Here is an 8307-nt window from a genome sequence, read left to right on the forward strand (position 1 = left end):
TCCTGGATTGAGTTGATCCATCTCCTGTTGGGTCTTCCTCTTTTTCTGCGACCTTCAAGTTTTCTTAGCATCATTGTCTTTTCCAGTGACTCTTGTCTTCTCATAAGGAGGCGAAAGTACAATAGTTCAGTCACTTTAACTTCTCGGGAAGGTTTGTGCTTGATTTGATATAGAAACAACTGATTTGTCTTCTTGGTGGTCCACAGTACCTGTAAAACCCTCCTCCAAAGCCACATTTCAAAGGAATCTACTTTCTTCACTGTCCAATTTGCCTACCCATACATAGAATTAGGGAATACTATGGCTTAAATTAACTTAATCTTGGTCACCAGCGAAACATCTTTACAATATGTATTATTATTACCACAAAGGGAAAAAAATGATAAACTATATTATGCCTGAAGATATTTCAACTGGTTGATTGTCCTGTATGCATGTTTCATCCAGATCTCTTGTGAGGTTTGCTGGAGCCAGTTGGGTGCAGTGTTAGTGCAGCAGCTCAGCCACCAGAACCTTATCATATGACGAACCGTCACACATGGAATATATGAGTCCCCATTTGAGTGCCTGTGTTTTTAAAGTTTGCATCCAAAATGCAATGCCTCTGGCCGTTTGCACTTATTTAAATTATCCACTAGATGGCAGCAAAAAAATGCACCTCCTGGCAGCTCCAGGCCACAGTATACAGCCTTTTCTTTTACCTGGCTGACAGCAACAGAAATTTATCTGGATTGCCATCGTTCTATTCTATTGGGAGCCCAGAAAATATAAGGTGCAATTGCACAGTTTGCCCACGAGATGGCTACCTTGAATCATGGCATTGACTCAGTATTTGTCACTCTTGAAAAATATATATATTAACTAGCGGGGCCCGGCCACGCATTGCTGTGGCAATTATCCTTCTCATCACAGTCCGCAACCCACACAGATGTCCATGCAGGTCCAATGATCTGCAGCATAGCCTTTTGGGGTGGTCAAATGGAATCCCTCTTTCCCTTTTCAATTCACATTGTTATATGGTGGTGTCTTGTTTTTTTAGTATAAGGTAACCCTTTCCATTCCACAACGGAACTGTTCAGAGTACGAATCCCGCTGTCCATGAGGCTGGTTGACACGCACAGTCCTGGCTTGTGTAAGGCAGAACTGGGGCAAGGAGGCTATCCCAGTCAGGCAGCAGAGGCAGGATGGTGAGGTGTTCAGATCGAGGCCAGCTCCCTGGGTTCTTAAAGCGGAGCTAGTAGTGTTGGTTCACCCCCACCCCGCGGATTTTCTTAGAAGAAAAAGGCAAACTCCAGCTCGCTTTTAGTAAAAGAGAGCTGTGGTGAATATGGGTGATGAAGTGGGTAAGTGATGGTTGGATGTGAGGGAGGGCAGAGTGAGGTGTGTGAGGATGAGCTGAATGTGTATGAAAGTATGTGTGTTATGTGGTAGCAGTGGGTGAGACACAGAGAGTGAAGGTTACCTGCGTGTGAGGGGGGGGGAACCCCAACTGACGTCTCACACGGCAAAGCGTGTATGTGTTTCACTTCCACTTGTATTACCTAACAGTATTACCTATTTACTGTTTTCACTGCTCATCTCTGCCCATCTGAGCGAACATTCTAAGCCCTCAGGCCACAGACAGACAGGCTGCACCAACATTTTAAGGGTGACAGTTAAACACAGCCAGCTTCATGGCCTGGTGCGCCAGGAAAAAGATGTTTTACCTGTCTCAGGTATGGACTTCCGGCGATTTGAAGGTCCGATTACCTGCCCGCAACAGGGAGGAAAATCATGTGAAAATTTGGGGGTGATCCGTCCAGCCGTTTCGATGTTAGGGCATGACCAACAAAGTCACTGTTAGCTTTTCATATATATAGATTGAGGGAATATGCACTCTGTTCATTCTCAGAAGCACTCTGGTGCAGTCCCATCTCTCACTCTCCAGAGCTGAGCACCAATGTTAAAGAAGATGTCTAGGTCTTCGTTTTGGGAAGCTCGGACTGAAGTAAAATCCTTGGAGGGTCTACAGCCGATTAGACACTGCTGCTCTGCTGCGCAGGGAGGGAACATTTCCTTTGCGGCAGACACACTTATGCTTATGGTGTTGCTGATCCCTGAAGCTCCATGGCTAGCTAAAGTGGGGAAATCGGCTGTTTTCTCTTGCTTCAGGGATTTGCTCATTTAGATGTGCTCTGTAACCAGTGGGTTCTCTCACTGTGTGAGGTTGTGTTTATCATGTTACTGTACAACGATGCCTGGGAAATGAGCCTATCTAAGCAAATTGATCCACATGCTTAGGGGTGTGTTTGTGAAAGCTGTTGAAAGACACTGGAGCCTCATTCACTTGATGAAAAGGTCACTAAATCTCAAGAACCAAAAGAAATGAAAAGGCATTGAAAAAGCGTTGCTTTAAGTTACCCGTGAAGGTTATGACAAGCCATTATGGGTGGGGAGAAAAATAACACAGCTTGGTAACAAAGTGTGTGAGGGATTATCAGGGATAGCACTTCTGATGGCTTAAAGGCCGTTTACGCACTTGTGGTCTCCTTCACGTTCAGTGTGCGTTCCCTTTGGGTTGGATTCTCGGTTATGCAGATGTTTCCCCCACCTCAAAATTCACTGCGTTACAAATCAGACTGTCCATGCGGTTTCCAAAACCAGCTACAATGCAACTTTTTTTTGTATCCCTCCGCAGGAAGAGTGAAGGGAATCAGCACGCATACAGCTTTCTTTGGGTTTTCCCGCTCCTCTAGCTGACATTTCAGGAGAAGCTGTGGGGCTTCTTAATTTTTAAATTTAAACAATGCAAGTCCATTGCTGGAGCGATCCACCATTTAAATCCCCCCTGCTGCCAAAAGGTAGCAAAAAACCTCCCTACTGGAGGTTGCAGAAACAACAAGGAAGCTTAGGAAGGGGCACAGGCAAAATGTGGCACAGACTCAGCTCAGCAGGAATACTGTGTAAATGGGGGAAAAATGTGAGGAAACCCCACTGTGGAGCAAACAGCTTCAGGTATGCTGCACATGCATAAAGGGCCTTAGTCTCATTTTGTGGGGGATGTTGTTGTCTATAGTCTCTACAGTCTCAGTCTAAACATTGGCTGAGATTCTGTTCTCTGGGAGACGGATGGTGATTTCCTCAGGACATCATTAATATATCTCAAGTAACTGAGGGTGTTTATGGCATAGAACGAAGGATATACCTAGATGACCCTATGGTCATAATGCCTGAAATGGTTGGGTAGTAGATATATTTCTGACCAAGGTCCCTTGAGTCTGAATTTATTCTGTACACAACTAATTCCTTCATTCTTTTGTTCTGGTATTCCTCTGTGGGCCAGAGGGTAGTAGCTTTTAAAATGCAGATTTTTGAGTCCCTTCTCTCACCTTCGTGCATACAATCAAATTGTATGTAGTACCCTGGATGCAGATATAAAAAAACTTGAGTAGATTCCCCTCAGACCTCAAATCGGATGAGCATCTATCTGTGTTTACAAGACGAGGTTCAAGATCATGGTCTGAGCAATCTCCCCCATTTGCTAACATCCAGCCTGATGAAATGTTCTGTTGAACTCACAAGCTTGCACTGTTTGGTGTTATTCTGGTTGGTCCAAAGGAAAGGTATGAGTTTGGGTGTTGAGTGTACAAGGTGATTCTTAATGGGATCCCAGTGAAAAGATCCTGTTCCTTTATGTCGGGAGTAATAATGCTCATCTGAAGCCTCTTGTTTTGGCAATTAAATCTGGATCAAAACCCCCAAAGTTCAGCTTTGTCATTTTGTTGATTTAATGAACAAGAAAAGTTGAAAGAACAGTTTCAATTATCCTCTCCTACACAGGGAAGTATAATCCTCTGAACTTTGAAACATGCTTTAGAAAGGGCAAGAATGGCATTTAAACAAGATTCTTTAAGACAATTCACAAATTCATTGGCCCCTTAATACAGTGCCCCTTAACCACCTGTCTCCTGGGGTATAAAATGTTCTCTGGCCCTCTGTTCTCCCTCCCCACCCCCCTTTCCAAGAACAATCTCATCTGACGAGATCGGGCGTGTTCAGGGTGGTATGGCCGTAGGCAAGAACAATCTCATCTGAGTGATAATTTTGTGGCTTGCCAGGGGGTTCACAAGCCACTCTCCGAATTGCCTGAGGCAATTAGCGTTCCCGTGGCCAAGAGTCGCAAACCCTGTCGGACAGGCTTGGAAAATGGAGCTGGTCGAAGGTTAATATTCCGGGCATCCCCCTGAGAACTTTAATGAAGGTGGCCCCAGGCGGAGAAAATGTGGGGCCTCCACTAGCCATTGGCTCTGTGCCTCTGGATGCATTAAGTACAGGATGACCCAAAGGTGTGAAGCCGTATTGATTGCCAATGTAGCATTTTCACCCTGGGGTTCAAGTAGAAGAACAATTTGTCCAAAATCCAATAGCTTACCTCAGATCCTTGGCCACAGTGCTGGGGCGAGGGAACCTGGATATGAAATCATGCTCAATACTTCAGTGACACCCCCACCCCCCTCAAGTCCGACTATCCTGATGCATGAAGGACACAGATTGCCCTTAGAATCTCCAGCCTGTCTCAGAGTCAGGTGTAAATTGTGAGTTTTCCTCATTTCCTCCCCACACGGTGCCTGATTTGAACTGGGACTAAGGCATACATGTAGAAGAAGTGTCATCTTCCCCCATCATGCCCCTTTTATTACCTGTTTTTGGACCACTAGAAAACCCAGATGGTTTCTCCAACAGGCCAAATAGAAGAAGAAGAGTTTGGATTTATACCCCTCCTCCTTTCCTCAGCCACAAGGAAGTTCAAAGCAGCTTACAAACTCCTTTCCTTCCTCTCTCCCCACACAGACACCTTGTGAGGTAGGTGGGGCTGAGAGAGTTCTGAGAGAACTGTGACTGGCCCAAGGTCACCCAGCAAGCTTCTTGTGGAAGAACAGAGAATCAAGTAGTTCCACCAGATAAGAGTCACCACTTACATCATGGAGGAATGGGGGGAATCAAACCCAGTTCTCCAGATTAGAGTTACCACTCTTAACCATTTTGTCCTTCTGTGGGTAGTGTATTTTGGTGTGAGACCATTTTAGTTCACAAAAATGGCATATGTGGACAGCTGAACCCTTTCTCCACATGCTTCTTGGTTTGACCTGAATCAGTCACTCCAGGTTGAGGATAAATTTTTCCCACAGGCCACCCAAACAGGCCACACAGCCCACACCAAGAGGTACAGCCATGGAAAAGCTTCATCCCAATTATCTCACACTGACAAATTGGGCCTCTGAAATTTTAGTTGGTGCACCTCTGCAGTGGGGGACCTGAGATTCAACCTGAGCTCCCTATTCCTAAGCTTCTGAAGCCCCTGAATGTTGATGTCAAACCGCAGTTCATGTCCCATTCTTTGAACACGCACAGCCACACACGACGCAGACTTGTATTGAATCAGACCCCTCAAGCATAGTACTGTGTATTCAGTCTGGTAGCAGCTCTGCAGACTGGGAGGTGGAGCGTTTCCACATCATCTACTGCCCAGTCCTTTATACCCTCTGAATGCCAAAGCAGATGCTCTGCCACTGAGGCATGACTCTTCTGTCCTTGTCCCTGTGCTTTGACCCCCAAAGCCAGACTTGTTCTTATAACCAGCTTCTTTTATAATAGTGAGGAGGATATGGAGGTTCCTCTGGCATAGGTCTTCATTTAGCGTTTCTTCCCTTTGGTCTTGGCCTCCCGATTTCCTCTCTTCTGGCTGCCCCAAGAGCAAGACCTGATCAGGGAGAGGATTTTGCTGGGCTTCCGGTGAGCAGCTGCAGAGAAACCAAAAGACAGAGAGAAAAGGGACTCAGATCTGAGAGGACATTGATTGGCCAATCCTATGCTGTTTTAGTTGAAAATATGCCCTGCGGAGTCCAATGGGACTTGCTCTTAAGAAAAACATAGAATGCTTTTTAAATTTTTGCTACCTAGTCATATCTGGAGCCCCATTGCACAGAATGGTAAGCGGCAGTATCTGCAGTCAAACCTCTGCTCATGACCCAAGTTCAGTCCCAAGTCAATTTCAGGTAGCCGGCTTATAGTTGATTCAGCCTTCCATCCTGCCGAGGTCAGTAAACTGAACTTTTGAGCTTACTGTGCTGATTGCAAGCCACTGACCACAGGAAAACAATGGCAACTGATATCCCATGCAGCTAGTCTCTGCCTAGTAAACATCATCATGTGATATCACCCCACGAGTCAGTAACAATCCATTGCTTACACAGGGGAACTACCTTTGTCCTTCCCTAGTAACATCAGACTTATGGTGACCCCTGTTGGCGTTTTCAAGGCTAGATACATTCAGAGGTGGTTTGCCATTGTCTACCTCAGCATCACAAGCCTGGCATTCTTTGCAAGTCCCCCATCTAAGCCCTAACCAGGGCCGACCCTAGTTAGTTTCTGAGATCTGATGAGATCAAGCTAGCCTGGGCTATACAGGTCAGGGCACATAGAACATTGCCTCCCACAAAACGAGATTTAGGTAGGGTGAGGGCATCCTGAGGGAAGGATGGAGCCAGTGGTGGGATTCAGCCAGCTTGCACCAGTTCGGCCAAACTGGTAGCTAATTTTTTCCTTAGTTCGTCGAACCAGCTGAATCACACCACCCCAGGGCAGGGCGAGCGAGGGGGTTTCCCAAGTCTCGGAGCGACCTGGAACAAGATCAAGTTAGCCTGGGCTATCCAGGTCAGGGCACATAGGACATTGCCTCCCACAAAATGAAATTTAGATAGGGTGAGCGCATCCTGAGAGAAGGGATGGAGCTGAGTGAATCTTATAGGAACACTAAAAAAGAGTTATGAGAGAGAGTTGGGAACCCGTTTGTTTGTTTGTTTATGGAACTTATATCCCACCCTATATGGAGATCTCAGAGGGCAGCTTACAAAACTGAACATTACCATGGAACCAACATTAAATAGCTCCACACAGTATAAAAACACCAGAAAAACCCCATAAAACAAAATACCAAAGTACAAAATTGAACAGTATTAAACAACGTCAAACAATATCGGTTGACTCCTGATGTTGGACCAAACAATGGTTGGAGAATATTTGAAGTGTTGAACCTGGATGCGATCGTGGACCGTTGTGAAAATTTCTAGAGTCTTTGGGTGGGTAGCAGTGACAGCTCATAAGTCTGTTTTGGACAGAAATGCCAGCCTTCAGGTGGGACCTGGGGATCCCGTGGAATTACAGCTCATCTCCAGACTACAGAGATCAGTTTCCCTAGAGAAAATGGATGCTTTGGAGGGAAAACTCTATGGCATTGTGCCCCACTGAGAGCCCCGTCTTCCCCAGGCTCCATACTCAAATTCCAGGAGTTTCTCAACCTGGATATGTCAACCCTCCCCCTCCCCCCCACCCGTGGCCAGGGAGGACCTGGAAAGCCTAGTTTTGAATGAAACTTCTCAAGGCAGGAAGGGGGTGAGTGATCTAGAAATATTTGACTGAGACTGGTGATTAGCAGTAGAAATCAACAACTTGGTGGTTCTGAGGGGACAATGGTTGGTATCTCCTACCTCTCCGGGGAGATTTGCTACTGCTTCTTCTTCTTCTGCTCTTACTGGTGTTTCTGAAAGAACAGTCCTTGTCAGACAACCCATCCCTTTGGTCCTATTGTACCTTATATTCTGTCCCCCTTGCCCCATGGATGAACTCAAGGCCAAAGAACACATATTTCAAACCAGCATATTTTAAATGGCACATCTTTCGCCTTGGGATTCAGGATCCTGCTCCCAAGTTTCTGCAGTGTTTGGTTTACAAAAAGCTGAGTATGTTCCACGCTTGGCTTGACTATGACAGGAGTCTCCAACCACGTTGCTCACCAACACCTTTCCTGTGTCCACCAAGTGTGTTGAGAAAGTGGGCGGAGAGTGGAGCTTCTGCCCAGCCTGTGACTGCCTATTGGAAATTCAATTGGCTGTGCAGATTTTTTAAAATGCTGCATTGGCAGCAGTTGCTAGCACAGCACAAGGATCTTCACTGTGTGACCGAAGGTCAGCTGCTGCAGCAGCCATTTTGTGGGAGCCATACTGTGCCTGTACCCACCACACTATCTGAATTTCAGAAGTGTCCACAGGCATATAAAGGTTGAGGACCCCAGACTACAATTGTGCATAATAGGGATGCAACCCCCTCCTCAATGCAGCCTCCCAGCCCTGGCTCCTCTGCTCTCAGACCCCTCTACCAACTGTCTACTTGGATGGTTAGTGGAGTCAAATTCCTCTCTTATTGCCTGTCTCTATTGCCCATCTCTAAGTGGCCTCCCTATGCTAAGTTTGTTTTGCTCTTGGGACTGTT

The sequence above is a fragment of the Sphaerodactylus townsendi genome, linkage group LG15 (genome assembly GCF_021028975.2).
Source record: "Sphaerodactylus townsendi isolate TG3544 linkage group LG15, MPM_Stown_v2.3, whole genome shotgun sequence".
Taxonomy (NCBI): Eukaryota; Metazoa; Chordata; class Lepidosauria; order Squamata; family Sphaerodactylidae; genus Sphaerodactylus; species Sphaerodactylus townsendi.